General features: G+C 35.6%; 1 long non-coding RNA gene across 1 annotated transcript; it reads right to left on the minus strand.

Moving 5' to 3' along the window:
• Positions 1 to 305: 305 nt before the first annotated feature.
• On the minus strand, positions 306 to 17404 carry LOC140002954 (uncharacterized). The gene is made up of 5 exons (XR_011810718.1): positions 10609 to 17404; positions 6716 to 8621; positions 3318 to 3358; positions 2201 to 2307; positions 306 to 411 (listed from the first exon to the last, which is right to left on the minus strand). It is a non-coding gene; the product is annotated as an uncharacterized lncRNA (long non-coding RNA).
• Between the last annotated feature and the right edge of the window lie 205 nt (positions 17405 to 17609).

The raw sequence follows: 17609 nt of genomic DNA on the forward strand, positions 1-17609 counted from the left end.
TGGCAGTTTTTAAGATTAGGTCCTTTACTGACAAATGCAGTCTGCTTTTTAGGATAACACTTAGTATATTTGCAGTGCAAATGTAGATGGTGAAACAAAATCTGAACTGGCATTATTACTAGATTATTGTAAAACAGTACTTACAACACAGTCAAGTCACAACTTAGATTTCACTCCAGTAATTAACTGAAATTATCAAAAATATCAAAACAAACTGAATAAAGTCAGCTATCTGTTTATAACACAACTTGTATCTAAATCATTCTATCAGTATGGTTTAAAATCTGCATCTGTAGAATACTCACACTGAAGTTGTATTTTTAACATCCAAAATCTATACCAGAATGGCAGAGCTGCTTTTTAAACTCTCTGCAGGGACTGAACTCTCCTTCTGTCTTATATATAGTATTTCTAGGATAATAGGACAAATGCAATTAATACTTACGAGAAATAAGTGTTTCAAAACATTTAAGCAGTGAACTGTTTTTAAAAAAAAAAATGTATAATTTGGTATTCCATTTTAAGTGCTTCTTTCACGTTAAATTTGTGAGAATGCAAAACTTACGCAGACATACATATGCGCACTAATAGAGGGAGTTGTATGAATAGAACTGTTTGGTGATTTTATTTTTTTTTAATACTTCTTTGTGGAGAACAGCACAGAATGGCCAAAGGCTGCAGTCATTTGCTTACAGATAGAGCAACTTGTCTGTTTCAGCATCATCTTGGCATTCTTAAACATCAATCTTTCTCAGTATGTCTAACTGCCTCCAGACTTGTGGGCTTTGCTCCTACGCACACATCATTTAATAAGAAGTTGTTTAATCCATAATAAAATATTTCAAAGCATTTATATGAATTTGGCACAGGATCTATTGCCAGACTATGCAACGTAAGACCAACATGGTTGTACTAGATCTTAGTGAAAATTTCATGACTGTCTGTTCAGAGAAATTAGATCTACTCCGTACTACTCTTCCCTTCTCTCTCAACATAAAAATTCTCCATAAAACTATTTTTTAACTAATTGGCCCTGATATATTAAAAATGTCATTATTTCATGTGGGAAAAATCAACAACAAATTTCTGTGAAAAGTAATTAATGGAAAAATCTTACAATTAAGCAAGTCACTTTATTATTTAATCATCAACTGAATAAAAATAAAATTCTCCTCTGCTAAACTGAAGAACAGTTCAATTTTCATCTTTTTGCAAATAAGATCACTTATCATCATTTTTTGTTCAGAACTGAGCTGTAAGTCAGTTTATTTTTGAAGAAAGCCTAAGTAGAAGACCTAAAAAGTCAATTAAGATTAAACTAATTTTACATGTATAATGTAAAATTAAGTTTTGCATATTTTTTTTAACTATTCTCCTCACAGCTTAAACACTTCAGTTACCAAACTGAAGTCTGACACCATTTTTATGAGGTTGTCTTTTTTTTTTTTTTTTTTAAAGAATCCTCGTGGCCAATGCACAAAAGGCTGCTGAATTATGCAAATAACAAGAAGACTTATTGCAGGTTTTTTTGTTTTAATAATGAATTCATCATTCTTTATCTGCAACTTATATTTTTATTATTGCATAGTATACCACTAAATTTGCCAAATACGTTTTTTAAACTTCCAGAGAAAGTTAAGAATACTGTGCCACTGGACTTCCTGATAAACAGTAAAAAGTCACTTTACAAGCACATCAGTTAAGTTTCTACAAGCATCTTGTTTGGAGATTATTCTAGTGTTCAGGCATTTAAAATAGAAGAGCTTTTCTCAACACAAATCACTTACCAGCTTTTCAAATAACTTTCCTAACCCACTGCCACATTTGATAGCATACCTACACTGGAAACACTATCAGTTTGTTTGACACAGCCCGTAGCTCACACAGTTATAGTTTGCGTTTTGTTTTTTTAAAAAGGGCTTCTTGCTGCTAGTGGTAGCAAGGTTTTTCCTTAATGAAAATATCTCTATATGATCCTAAATGAGTTTTGTGTAAGCTGATAAATTTTCAGTATAAACTCCACATGCTTCCCAAGATTTTCCCAAGATTTCAGCATACGTATGTTAAAAGAGATTAAAATTACTTCTACAATTTAAACAAATATTTCAGAAAGCTTGGAAGGAAAAATATTTGTGGAAAAAGGAATATACTTCTAATGGAAACTACATATTCACGTTTAGTAGAATTAGTTATTGTTTACCTGTAAGTTTTTACTAAGCATACTTTGAGAATGCATACTTGTGGCCAAGCTGGACAACTCGTCGCCTCAGGTGAGAGAAGTCACACAGATGCAAAGAGCTGCACAAACTGTTAGAAAGAAACAGGTTACAGTAGCTTATGTTACAATTCATACACCAAAAAAAATAAAAGTCGAACCAAGTTCAAATCACCAAGTATATTTCACGGAAGCATTTGTCACAGAACTCAAATTCTGCGGGGGCAAAAAAGGGGGCAAAAATTTGCATTCAAATTAACTGTTGCGGTGACCAATTAAAATTGTCCTAGAAATTGTATGAACACCAGAATAAGAGGCTTTTCAGCTGCCAGTGAGAAGCTGGATGAATCTGATTTAGAAAAGACAGCTGCTCAGTCTGCATGAGTCTACCAACCATCCAAATCAGGCCGTTTGCTGTATGGAATGCTGAAAGCATAACTCAAACGATAAAAATGTAAATTTCTGCATTGGTTTGAATATTCATATTCAGAACTTCCAAATGTCAACTTCGCATATCTTTGAAATTTATTTCATTGGGCAACTAATAGCCCACGACCAATTTATATTGCATTGCCACAGAGGATCTTCTTATAAGTTTAAGTGACTATAAAACCAAACAAACATTGAAATAAGCACTCTGGGATTACTGCTGAGATTTTCAGCATATAATTTAAGCAAAGAAATTTCTTAGAATGTTTGAAACGATCCCTGAATGTGAACTAGCAGTCACAGAAAGCTTTATGGAGAAAAATCATATGCCAATTTTTGTTATAGCAGAATGTTCCAATAATTAAAATTTCTTATTCAAAAATTCTCCCCTTATCATGCTATTATCTATGGCTCATAAATTTAGACTAGAGAAGTTCTGACATTTAGTCAGATGCTGTAAACTACACATGACAGGCAGTTGAGATCACTTAGAAGAGCATCTGGGAAATGCTCACTGACTTAATCATTCCCCTTTAACTGTATCATCTAATTATCTATTGCAGTTGTTGAAAAACATTGCAGTTCATTATTTGTACACACACCTCGTGGATTTCCATATACAAGACAGGTCAGCAAAATGCAGCAGAAGTATTGGAAATTGAAGTAAACTCACCAAAGAATGGAGATGAATATGTGGTGGCATCTGATGCAAAGCTGGATGTCAAATTAGATTCATTTGTGCACAGCATGAGGTTTTGTAATTTCCTGTCAGCAGGTGAATACTTGGAAGAGGGATAAGGAACAGTGCTTGGTGTTACACAAGATCTTTTTCCCATCTTGCACCAACATGCAAGTGGTCCTTTTATTGGAGAACTATTTTTTGCTTTTAAAAAATGAAATAAGAATAAGGTTTTACCATTAGGTTTAAAAGCATACACAGACTCTCAATGGATAGTCTCTGATAGTTACCCTCCTGCAGTTAAAATGCCAGCTTAAATGCTTCCTAGATCTAAATAGCAGAGATTTAAACAGATTCTGATTTCAGTTACACTACTGTAATTTTAGAACACGAGTTAAGACAGTGAAGCGTATCAAAATCAATGGGCTTATAGATTCACAGAGAACTTTACACACAGTCTGGATGTAATTTACAGTAATTAATTTGACCTTGTATCTTGATGTAGCTGAAAAGTAAGAGTTAGAACCAGTTTAGGGGGAAAAAAAAAAAAACTGTATTTCAGCCAAACCTTTTAACTAAGCTTTAGAGCAGAATGGCGAGGGGGAGGAGAAGATGGTTTTCTCCCCTCCTAATCCAATCTATTTAAACAGGGGAATCAAAACAGCAGATGTTTAAGTATGAAAAGTACTGCCTGAGATGCTGGCACCACAGAATAAACAAGAACTCACAAAAGATGAGAAGGTAAAGGGACTACAATTCCCCCATCTATTTCAGTTTTACTTATCTGCTGGTATTTAAATGTACAAATCCAGGGTGTCATGCTAAACAGATGCCAAGTTGTTTTGCAAGAAGAACGGTTTATAACTCATGCATCATCCCACCATACACCATTCTGAATCTGTGGGGTATTTATAGTATTGCTTGCTAGAGAAAACAAGGGATTATAAGATATAACATTATAATTGATCATTGTTGTGAATCATATTACACTATCTACCAGAGAAGTTTGTTTTAATGAAAGAAAAATCTATTTCTAATCTTGTCTTAGCTTGCAGCAGTACAGTGTAGCAACTGAAAAATATCTTCAGTTTTGGGATGTCTGAATTGTATCTTTTAGATCTTGGCAGACATTTGAATTTAACTATTTTGCTTAGCTGGCTTGAGTATTGCTTTCACCACTTCCTACTGAGCCTTTCCTCATTATTTTTTAATAATTTTTGACACAGAACTCTATAGGGCTGGTACTGTAAAAAATTAGAGACAAATGAAAGGCTTTTTTATTTCCTACTACAGTAATATCTTCTTGCCATTTACTTCCCTTATTTTGCTATCCACTCCCTGTTTTATAAGGAAAATATCTAGAATTTTATTCATCACAGGAATATCAAGATGAAAGCTGTGAAGTCTTTCCTCCTTTTAAATATATCAGGTGTTGATCTACAGGCTAAAATGACCCTATATAGCACACATTTTGTGTGTCTAATGCATTGCCACTCTACCCACATATACTACTGATCACATTATGATGCTAGGGCTATTATGTTAAGCAGTATTTGCTTTTGACACACCTTGTTGTTATTTACACTTATGCTACAGATGTCTCTGCTTTCAGTCCTTCCTCCACTATTAGAACTGCGCACGTGAAAAACACGGGGCAAGCAGAAAGGAAGTGCAGCTGATGCTCAGGTTTGATAAGCAGCAGTTGTGGTAACTAACAGCAGGGCTTTGTGAACTTCACAGCATGGATGTTACCATTCCTGTACCAAAGAACCATCTCCCACAGCCTATGAGCACAGTCAGATGTCTACATTCACGTAGCTTAAGCTACCACCCACTCTCCAGAAATTAATTCTTCCTCAGTGTCTGTGGTCCTAATTACTTCTGATGTAAGGCACAAATAGCTCAAACCACCAATCTTTTTGTTTAACTGTTGTCTTGATTAAGTTTCGTTCTCTACAAATAGTCAGGCCTGCATAGTCAATTCAACTCCTCTGTTTTCAGACAAAACATCAAGTTGAAATCTGATTTAGTCTTTGAATGTGATTCTGCCTAACATTGTCCAAAGAAACATTACACTGAAAGAAGATCATTGCAATACAAGTGCCCTGATGACCTCTATAAATGTATTAAGTTTAACTTCAGTCTATTTTCTTTTTGTTGCTGGGAAGCCTGATGGATTGAGATAAGAGAACGATGCTACATATTAAATTTTATAATTTTAAATGCATGTGGTTTATTGTATGCTCATATAATATGATGTTGTAGTTTCAACTTACACTGTTCATAAAACAATTGACATTTCTTTCTGAAGGTTTTTTGTTCCTTTCAGATGGCCTACAGAGATCTCGAAGACTACCGATGAATCACAGAATTGTAGGGGTTAGAAGGAACCTCAAGAGATGATCATGTCCAACCCCCCTGCCAAAGCAAGTTCCCTAGAGCAGGTTGCCCAGGTAGGTGTCCAGACAGGCCTTAAATATCTCCATAGAAGGAGACTCCACAACCTCCCTGGGCAGCCCGTACTGATAGGGACTTTATGGTACTATATGCAGTGACAAATTTATTACTGTTTGTGGCTTTTCTTACTTTTGTCCTTTTTAATGCAAGGGGATTAGACAAGGTGATCTTTAAGGTCCCTTCCAACCCATTCCATTCTATGATTCTATGTTCACTCATGTCTTCAGCTTTTTGAATTATATACATATAGTTATCTTAGAACTAATTACAGTTACATCTTTAACACCAAGTATAATTTCTACTATTCTAAAATAAAGGATATGCACTTCCCTCATAAATATGCTTAGTCATTTGTTTGCTATGTTATACACAATACATTTCTCATCCTCAGAGAACAAAACACAATACCGTACCACAAGCAAATAATTATTGCCAGTATTTCAATTTTTCTGAAGCTTTTAAAAGTCTCAAGAAAAATAATAGAAAAAACTTGCCCTTTTTAAAATTCCTGGAAATGTTACATTGCTAGGAATGCCTTCTTAAGCCCCAGAGTTCAATTAAAGGCATTTAAGTAGAAATCTAGCAACAAATACCGCATATATAAATATGGTATAATATTCTACTTGATCTTCCTTTGTAGCATGTCTATATATCCCTTAGCAATCCACACACACCACACCCCCATTAGTTTCACATGAAGTCTGACTTGGATATAAGTGACTCATCTTTTTTTTTTTTTTTAAATTAATTCCTCCCCCAACTCCACATACACTACTTCTAACCACAAACGTTGTCAAAATCTGAAGGCCTTTTTATTAATCTTATCAGTTTGAATAATGTGCTTGTTTTGCCACCCCCAAAGCGTCCATAATAAAAAGTCAATAAATTGGAATTGTCACACATTATTTTTCAATTACTTCTTTTTATAGCCATACCTGAGGAAGAAAAGCTGAAACTCTTACAATGTTTCAGGCAGAGCAGAATACAAGTGAAGCTGGAAAAGGGATGGATGTCAAGGGTAAGATCCTCTTTACTTCTGCCTAGCAAAGGTTTTCAGCTTTATCATTTTTAATATTCCCCATTCACTTTACATTCACTGCTTTTAATTCAATAAAAGATGTAATTCAGAGAACATGCATGTACTTGGTAAAAAGATACTGGAAGGGACATGTGTCAGAAGTGACAGCTATTTTATCCCTGAATAGAAAACCACTTTCCTAAGCTCTGATGTATGTAGAGTAGTGATAACAGGTAGCTCTAAACACCTCTCTCTTCCCCACCAGCTTATGTTCTTTGGGCTATGTGCCTGGTCTATTCCCTTCCCATACATCCTTCTCCTGTTTAGATTAGGTTCACGTCTGCTTCAGACAGAGCATTAATATAAACACGTCCTGTAATAAAACCAATTCATAATTTCAGACTGATATGTTAGCACTTAGCAAAGCCCTGCACAATTTCGTAGAAGGAAGCTTACTGCTAAAGTGCTTGGGCCACAATGAGTAATATCTGTTGTTTGTTACACACTGAAACTATTATTGGACATTTTCAGCCAACAGATTGAAGGTGAGTTCAATGCTGCTGCTGGGTACACAGACAAACATCTTGCTATCAAAACCAGATCCTTCAACCGCTTGTCTGCTTGACTTGAAAGTTGGCAAGATTTATTATTACTATATGACATTTTAATTCTATTTATATTCAGAATGTTAGGAAATTAAAAAAAAAAAAGTACCTTAACCCTTCATATTCCCAGAGGTTTACTCTGCTTCTTAACACAGAAGGTAGAGAGGAAAAATGGGCATTGCCTAAGCTGTGCATTTGCAGTGTTTGGGTACACTGTAGGCCATGAGCATGCCAACAGTTTCCTATTATTGCTGTAAATCAGGGTTGCTTTCATAAAACACGCATCACTGGTACTTCTACATTTTTGGGACATATCAATAAATCAACTTCATGTACCAACTCATAGCTCAGCATTTATTACTACTGTATATTTATTTGTTGGTACATGTTTTTTGTCATGTGATAAGAAGGCAATGAAGGGCAGCACAAGCAAGCGCTGAGAAACATGAACACTAAAAATGTAACTATACTGTAGTTACAATAAGCTCTCTTCTCCCAGTTTTTCCCCAAAACATTTTGCTTACTTGGGCTCTTACATATTTTATTCCCCCCCCCATTTCTTACCTTCAGACTGGCCTTGTCTCAACTTGGGCATGACCTACCAAAAATCAGCTTCAAAGCTATGTATATGATGCCATTTGGACCAAGCTTGCATTGAATAGAGAGGAGCACTGCTGTGGCTAGAAGATAAATCCCAGGAGCTGTATCCTGACAATTGCAAGCAAATGGGGAATTCCAAAAAGTACTTACATATCCATACAAGCACTGTCTACAGTTGACAACGTACTGGTTGCCAACAAGTACTTCTGCAGTTCACCGTGACTTAAGTAGAGACAAAAACAAGTAATCTTTGTACATTTTTTAGCTACAGCATCTCATGAGCAGGCTCATAAAACAAAACAAAACAAAAGCTTAAGAACTCACTCCACACCTGGGGAACAAAAAACTATTGTTCCCTGTATTTGTTATTAAAGCAGAAAAATGCACTTAACACCACAAAGTCAGCATATGAAAAAGGAAACATGAAAAAACTTTCATACTTGTTTAGATAGATGCTTGTCTTCCAAAAGTATCTCCGTCTTCCACCTCTCCAGCAACTGCTCTTAAGTACTTTTACTGAGCAATCAAAAGGGTGAGGGCAAACTTAATTGTTTTCTGTCTGAAACACTCTCCTTCAGGATGACACTAGTTATACTCAAAGCACACAAAGTTAAAATTCTGTAAAAGAAAATGGAAGTCAAAATTACACATCTATTGCTAGGACACTGTACAATATTACTTTAATCTCTTGAATATATTTTCACCTTTAGGAAGTGAAGAAATTGTTAATATTCAGTATTTCTAAATTTTTGTCCATCAGTTGTTCAATTGATGTGGGATTTAGATACAGATGCAAGTAAGGACTACCAAGGATAAGTTTGAGACACCAAAGGGGCATCTATTACAAGGTGAACCTACTTTAAGCCAGTAAGTATAATTTGTTTTCACATTCCCTGGCAGTCAATCAGGTGTCTACAGTAGCACCAAAATCTCTCCTGCTCATCTGCCTTCCCCCATCTTCTATGACTGAGCATAGAATTTAGGATGGTAGGCTCAGACTGCCTGCTTTTTATAAGCTTCCTGACATTCAGGTATGTCTTTTGTCCAGAACAACCACTTCGTAACAGCAGTCTTGCATCTTTCAGTCATTCTTTTCAAAACAAGAAGAGCAAATATGGTTATTTAAGTATATTAAAATTTCTTTTGAGCTTGAAAAATCAAAGCTGAAGTATTCTGAAAAGTATACTCGGAGACAGAATAAGACCGAGCCCTATTCCTCGTCCTCCTCCAAGCAAATAAAAGAGCATGCTCATTCACCCTTGAATCTTCCAATTTTCCTTCTATCCAAAGTCACAAGCGTAATTATCTGGACAAAACTACTGTATGCTCAGTATTGAGCCTTCCAGTTTTAGAATATATAAGGCTTTTTGAAGAAATGTCTGTAAGAATTGGTTAAGCCTTTCAAGCTTGAGATCTCATACCTTTTTTTTTTTTTTTTTTTAAGTAAATTGAATAGAAAGCCAACTGTTTGAGATCCAGACAGTACAGAACCAGATAGTTAAACAATAGTGCAAATAGCAGAAAACTTTAAATGTGTTCAATGACCTCTATGTCCCTCTAAGTAACTTTTCTATATTTCTGCAAAATAGCTCAGCTCACATTCAAAATCCTTGAGCAACTTATGGACTTGCATCCATATTATTCTGTTGCACAGGAGGTAAATTCCTTTTGTACTAAGACAAGGGATTTCTTACAGACACCAAGTTTCAAACCAGGAGAACAATCACTTACCTAGAATTAAACAACTGAAATGTGTTCAGTATGTTCAAAGTCATTCCCTATGTTCATATGCCAATCCATAAAGCATGCAATATTTGCCCTTCATCTCCCTGAAGTTTTCCTTTTAAATCTCCAGACATATTGTATATTAGAGATCCATGTATAAAGAGTGTTTTTTTTTTTTTATAGAATTAATACAATTTCTCATGAAGTTAACTAATGTATTGAAATTAGTAAATGATTATACAGCACTGTAACTTAGAAATGCAATCTTCTTCCTAAGTGCAACCAAAATTTTGGTATATTGTCATCTTCCTGCAGAAATATAACCAGTCACAGTGTTATACATAACCAGAACTTCTGTAAATTTCTAAACATGCTACTGAAATTATATTTACAAACAGTTAGAAGAACATTATTATTAAACGGCTTTCACTGTACAAGTCAATGAATTGGACAAATGAAATAATAGGTCAACATGTTCCTAACATTAGTTTTCCTTAGCCATTACAGAAGTCTCCCTTAAACAACCCAACTGGGGAATATGGACAGAGGAAAGATGATGTTCCAAGGAATCTCAATAAGCAAGCACAAAAAAAAGCTGGAGTCACGAAAAAGTCAAATGTTGTGTACATGTTTTATTAGAAGGAAAACATCTGCTTCATAGAATTAAAAAAAAATAAAGCAACAATAAGACAGTTTGCCAATTACCAATCTTTTCCTTCAGCTTGCAGTCTTCCTTTTTAATAATAGTTGTATTATTAGTACCTTATTTTTTCACATTATAATAGTTTTAAAATTTACCATTGCTGGTAGATTGTCATGTGTGTAAACGAGGACGTGTCCATTAATTTATATCTACCAAATAAAAATCAGGGTTACATACCTTCCAAGTATCAATCTCCTTTCCATGACATCAGTACAAGAAATCAGGTTTATTTCCACTGAAACAGAGTTGGGCAAATACAAAATGAGCAGAAGGGAGATGTAAGCTCTCCTTGTCTGCACAGCAGTTAGATCACTGAGATGGCAACACATCCTGTATCACACAAAGCACTATCTGATCAATTCTTTCTTACTCAGTTCAGGTTAGTCTCATTAAAGAAAATTCTATCACAACTGAAACTGGAATAGGCAGTACATGTGAATGTATAGCAATTTTGTCTTTCAAGAAATTTGACTGAATATTTCAGAAATTAACAGTCACCTAACAGGTAAAAAAAAAAAAATAAAAATGCCAGAAGTACATTGACCAGTTTCAATTTGTCCCCATTACATATATCACAAGCTACCTGAACACTCTTGGTTCCCTTGCACCGGGACCAATTCCACTGCATACAAAGGGTCTTGCTTTCTGAATGAATTTCATCCTCAGTGATACAGCTCATTAACAAAGAAAGAAATGCAATTACGTGTTTTTTGTCGTTGCTGTTGTTGTTTTTTATAATTATAAAACACAGATTTTATCACAGGCTTAATATTTTACCTGGTTAACTTAATTACTAGGAACAAGAAAATTAAAACTTCAGTTGTTAAACACTTGACAGGCATATAAGATAATTTCTGTATAGGCTTGAATGCTACAGTTTAAGGTCCAGCACCACAGTGATGTGGTTCAGGATGAGTGCTGTGTATCTTGGACTGCCTCACCAGAAATGCCAAGCACTTCCCTCTAGATGCAGAGGCTCAGAATTGCTGTTTCCAGGCCTTGGAACTGCAAAGCCCATGATTTATTGTTCCTCCTCTAGAGGCTTTCAAAGTAACTGTCTTTGGTCCTCTTCTTAAGTGGACAGCTGTACAAGAGAGGTGAAACCCCAACACCAGCAATGGAGCAGTGAGGGTTGGCACACAAAAAAATGGTCTCTGTTTTCACCCAATCCATGTTTGGGAAGAAGACAAACAGTTTTGTTTTTATTATTTTGATAGCAGCTGTTGGAAAGCTGCTCAGCAGTTTGGAATGTCATAAGTAGTCCCCTTGGAGCTGGATTAGAAAGAGATGGAGAAAGCCAAAAGCACTAAGCAGATAGCTTTGTAACCATGGAATAAAACTTATTGCATATTTACAAAACTATATTCTCTGACATGTATAGCTCACTTTCAAATGATGCAAGCAGACCCTGAACTAAACTTTTTTTTTTTTTTTTAAACTCTTATAAAATCTGCTTTCACTAGTAACTATGTAAGATATATACTGGTAAAACATCTCTAAAAATAAATCTGCCAGTCTTACTGGAGGGGAAGCTACAACAGATGCAAGCCAACAAAAATAATGATTTTTCATTCCACTTAAAGTTCAGGAAAAATATCCATGTTTGCCAGATACAAAAGAAAACTGATGGGAATGGAAAATATTTTCATGCTGAAAGGATATTTTAAACAATGGAGATTCAAAGTCAAATCTCTCATTATCCTTTTGAAAGGAACTTTCTGAAATATAACACCAAATTTTTGCAACTATGGTATAGCCTTTTTTAACTTTAACAATATCGCAGCAAACACTTTGTCTACCCACTTATATATTATTATTTCTTTAAGAAATAATGATGGGGCTGACTAACCCCATGCATACACATTTGTTTGGGAATTTCTTCTGGCCTGCTGGCTTTAATTTTCAGCTCCTCCAGTAGTGTTTTTTCCAACTAGGGCCTATTTTTATTCCTGGAGTTATTTCAGAAGTTCAAAAGACAGAAGTTCAAGGAAGAAACAACGTGCAGATATGCAAGCATGATGATTCTCATCTTCTAAGCCCAGAACAAGGCAAAAAAAAAATCAGGAAACAACAACAACAAAAAGCTTTAAATACCCATACTCAAGTTATTCTGACATTTTGTGTTACTTCTCTTCAGAAGAGAGGGCCCTCTGAAGACCCTTTTTACAGATAGAGCAGTTTTTCGCATTATATCAACGTTAACAAATACCATAGCGTTAACGTAGACAGCAACAAGAAGTATCTAGAAATCATTCTTCCTCACCTGCAGCCCAGATGGTTCAAAAAAAAAAAACTCAACAGTTTTGTACTGAAACATGTTAACATTGTTCCCGTATTCGATACAAATTGATGCAGGAGGGAATGTTTCAGCTGGCTAGATCATGAGTTGCACCAACTGAGAAGCTAGCACATATTTTTCACATGCTTCGTAGTCAGGGGTGTATGTACGATAACTTTTTACAAGAGGGGAACAGCTAGCTAACACCTTACAGCCATACCTAATATTAGGATGAATCTAACTATGGTTTAAAATGTCCCTATACAGCTAAAGAGAGCTCTGTGTCCTCTGTTTAGTGGTCAACAAATGAGTTCTACACCTCTTGCAGAATTAGTTAGTTCAAAGCATGAGAAAAATTCCTAAAGGCTCTGAACTTGTTAAAATGAGAATATGCATTCATTTAATAAGAAATGCCATCTGAAATCCAGTGACACAACCAAATGAAAACTTCCTAACTTATCAAAATTAACTTTTCTTCCTGAAAGTAGGTTATACTGCATTTTTTTGAACAATTTTATGGATAGAGACGTTACATTCCACTGTCCTACTTTACTCATTGTTAAGTTTTCCAGGAGAGAAAACAACTAGAGAACTAAAGGAAGTGAAGTAAAATTCTGCCATGTATTAACGATGAGAAAATTGGCTAAAGAGGACAAGCAGTCAATTCTCAACTTATTCTAATAATATTCCGTGAATCTGGACTTGCAACAGTATTATTCAACATACTCATAATTTGCAGATGAGATTAGAATGTGAGGAACAAGTACGTGCAGATGACAGGGTTATTCTGTTTATATTGGGGTTTAGATGTTTGTTTGTTCTTGTAGAAGAAGCCTAAGAAACCGTAGAGAACATAGTAAAAAAAAAAAAAAAAAAAAAGCAAAGAACACCATATCACACACAGATGCAAGCCAGTGCTGTCCAGAAAAAATGACTACGTGCTACCATAAGAAATCAACTACAAACAGGATACTTTCAAATTTGGAAAAGAGGACAGAAGTATTTACAGTAAAACCAAAATAAGTAGTTTTCCAGACATTCTCAGTTCCTCAGGCTGCTTACTCAAACTAAGCTTTATAATGCCAAGTTAACAAGCATTCTACAGCAGGCTGTCGGAGAAAAACAAGCAGCTGCAGCACAGTAATTCACCTCAGAGACCACCTGATTATCAGGTGATTTTAAAAACACAGATGTTCTGCCTATTTTCCCCTGACCTGTTCTTTCTGCACAGTCCTGTACTTCTGTTGATGAGAAAGCTATCAGAAACCAGGCATGTTACTCACCACTGGACAGCTTATTAACAAGACACATAGGAAGAGACTATTACTGAATTGCTTAAGGATGAAATATGACGGGGAGAAATTAAAAACATCAGAGGAGAAAATAAAATACACCTCTACATCTTTATGACTTGTACAGTCTTTCAAGCACAATCCTAACTAAGTTCACCTTCTTAGATGAACATGGTACACTTTTGCCTTCTTTTGTATATCAATTTCCTACAAGATAGGAATTTGGACATGTCATACTGTGGTTAGTGGAAACCGTACACAGAAAAGATTATATGCAGAGCCTGAAACCTCAATGAAGAAAACAAAGTTACCTTTGCTTCTAGATCGTATATTTCATATTTTGGACAAATTCTTCTTCCAACAGCAGTGCAAATCAAGAGTTAGCGTATTCAGTGCTGTAATGGGAAGACTTATTCTAAATTAGGCAATAAAAATAGGGAAATTTCAAGGCATGCAAGGTGCATTACAGGCTCTAAAAACAAACAAACAAAAAACAAAAACAAAAACAAAAAAACAACCACCCTTCATTTCCTTTTCTTCTTTAAGTTTCAAATTAGATATCTCATTCCTGGATCCCTCACTAAATCCTGACTTCTTTCAGTACAGAAATATCACCCAAAATGAAAATACATTTAAGTCTTCAAGGTAGGCAGCCATCTTAGGAAAGCATGACAATTTTCTCAAGCTTCCTATTTTCACAGTGTGCTGAAAATTTCAAGCCTGAAAGTCTACAAAATATAATAGGTCCACAATTCCTATTTGTGCAAAAGACCAGGTTGTACTTTCACTGAAAACAAGACTCTCATAGCAAAATTATTTAGCCTAGAATTACACTAATGTTGCTTGGGACAAATCTATATTACCAAGCAATCATATTTTACAATAGAACATGCACCTTTCAGCCTGTAAGTGCTGGGAGTTATTTAGTCAAAACATTAAATAAATTCAGTTGCTGCAGATGGAGAAACTACTCAAGTCACCACACAATGTGAAACTAATGCATCACATGGGACAGAGGCATGGACCTCAGTTTCAAGAGGTCCTCTTGGTATCAAGAGGACTTGCCCTGTTTTCTCCAGTGTTGCTGATGTCTACTAACTCTTTAAGAACAGTTGGAGAACTATAATAACAATATCCAATTTTCTGAAAAACTGCAAAATAAACCAACAAGTGACCTCCAGCCCTACTGACCGTTCGGATTCCCACCGCACTTGAGAATATAGCACAAATTTCTTTTCTCTCTTTCAGAGGTCTGCTGCATTTCACAATTCCAAATGAAACCACTAGATGCCACATTAGATGGCATGCTACACTCTTGATACAGGACGAGCGTTTATTCTATACTTTGCATGCTCTTAAGTTCCAGTAGTGTCAGAAAATGTGTCAATAAGACAAAAAGAGTAACTAACACTCTTATCATACAGTGTTTGATACTGGCTTGCGCTGATGGGCTCATGTTACAGAACTTGTGCTGAGAGAGGGAGAAAATGTTTAAGCAGATTGTGTTCCGTATTGAATTATGCTTTTTGTTGTGTTTTTTTTTTTTGTTTGTTTGTGTGTGTGTGTGTGTGTGTGTGTGTGTGTGTAAGAAATGCAAAGTTTCTACTTCCAGAGACCCTTAATTCTAGATGACTTGTAATATACTTTAAGTTGTATTCAGTTCATGTTGCAATTCTATCTCTCATATCATTTCATGTATTGATCAACTCAAGTCAGGCCAGCATTTTTGCCAATCTGGATGTCTTTTCAAATCCAGATGCCAGTGGATATCCAGATGAACTCCATAATGCTTAATTAGAGCTACACAAGGGGAATAATTTTTTTATTATTATTAATTTTGTTACATTGGTCCTCACAACAGGCTAATTTAATTTTACCATTATTGAGAGTGATTAAAATCCTACTCTAAGCATACATTGTCATGTGGCATGATGTTCCAAGCATTTAAATTCTAAGGAGAACAGCATTAACTCTAATACCTCATTCTTGGGACACCTGGGGGCTGTTTGAAAGTCTATTAAGTTTGTAAGGTTCAACACAGAAAAGATTTGCGTTCTGATGTATTAGAAACTAGATCTAGCTAATTACTTTTTATCCTGCAGCCTTCCAAAAATAAGATCCCTAGGGTTACCAGGCAAATACTAGTTCCAGTAAAATTCTCTAGGGCATACAAAAGATTCTATTTTACCTTCAAGGAAATCACATGCTTTGGACTCATACCTCTGAGACAGCTGAAATATATTTAGGACATAACAGTGGATAGGATGATGGTGTCATTTCCTAACACCGAGGAAGCCATGACTTTTCATTCTCAACTGCACTTTGAAAGCTTCATAATTGTTCTGCTATCTATCTGTAATCTCACAAGACATTTTTGGGCAATGAAGGAGAGACTGAGAGCACAGGTTCCACACTTCCTACCACAGTTAGAAACATGTATCCAGTGTGCTAAAAATGAGGGCACTTGGGAACCCTGTTTTTAAAATCTTGATTTTGCCCAAGAAACAAAAAATGCAGGTTAGGCCTCAATCGCTCTTTTGTCAATTTTCCTAGTACGAGTTAACATGGGTCATGTTCTGCCTTAACTTGTAATTAATTTCTTGCTACAAGAAAAATAGCATCAATCCCTTGTGTGTTCAGGTAAGCCTTAGGCCATGGAGAATTCCACCACAGGACAGTTTGAACATCTCTTTCCATTTATGCAGACTCTAGTTGCTCATGCGTTTCAGATCCTGTCAGTTCTGATCACACTCCTGGGGCGTTTTAAAGGCTTTTTTAATTGGGGTCATAGCTCTTAAGAAGTTCTATAACACAACTGAAGGTGCTGTGCTAGAAGCAAATAAAAATGAAATAAAAATGTAGGTTGGTATCACCTTAAACAAGCAATGCAACCAAAGAAACATTTGTCAAACTATGGTCTGTGACCAGCTGCATTTGATTGCTGTCTAGAGGTTGCAGTTTAAAATCAGAATCACACCATCCTGTGACTCCTGAACTAAATGACCTACCGCTCTCAATGAATTGGGCTTAAGGTTTTGGATGGATATTGGCTATTTGGGATGGCAACTGTCACATACCTGTAAAAGAATGCTGCCATCCATCCTACTCTCAGGGTAAATACATACCCTTGCAGTTCTATTTGAAGAAATGCAGTAAAACTTACCAAACAGCTCCCAGTGCAATTTCATGAGCTGAAGATGTGACTTAAACTTGGATCAGAAAACATTAAGAAATGTTTATTTTCTGTGTGGGGAAAGGGAGTTGTTTTATACACTCTGCAGGAACATGCTGCTATTTAATCTCCTTTTAAGAGGTTATTATCTACAAGTCATAAAAAGACTAAGAATGGCCTAGATTTCTTTTTTAAAAAACACTGCTCAGACTAGTTTATAGTTTCCCACATTATGTTAACTGTATTTGCTGCATCATTTATGAATCATTTTACCTGCAAATTGTAAACAAAATTCTACCATAGGTCTTCATCAACCCATCAAATACAGCACTGAACTCTGAACATATCTTGCAGCTGAGTAGTACTTCTGTAAATGCTGTACACAGGAACAGTATTTTACGTCACGATTCTGCAGAAGCCATGCAGAAGATCTGGC

The sequence above is a fragment of the Anas platyrhynchos genome, chromosome 7, assembly GCF_047663525.1.
Source record: "Anas platyrhynchos isolate ZD024472 breed Pekin duck chromosome 7, IASCAAS_PekinDuck_T2T, whole genome shotgun sequence".
NCBI lineage: Eukaryota > Metazoa > Chordata > Aves > Anseriformes > Anatidae > Anas > Anas platyrhynchos.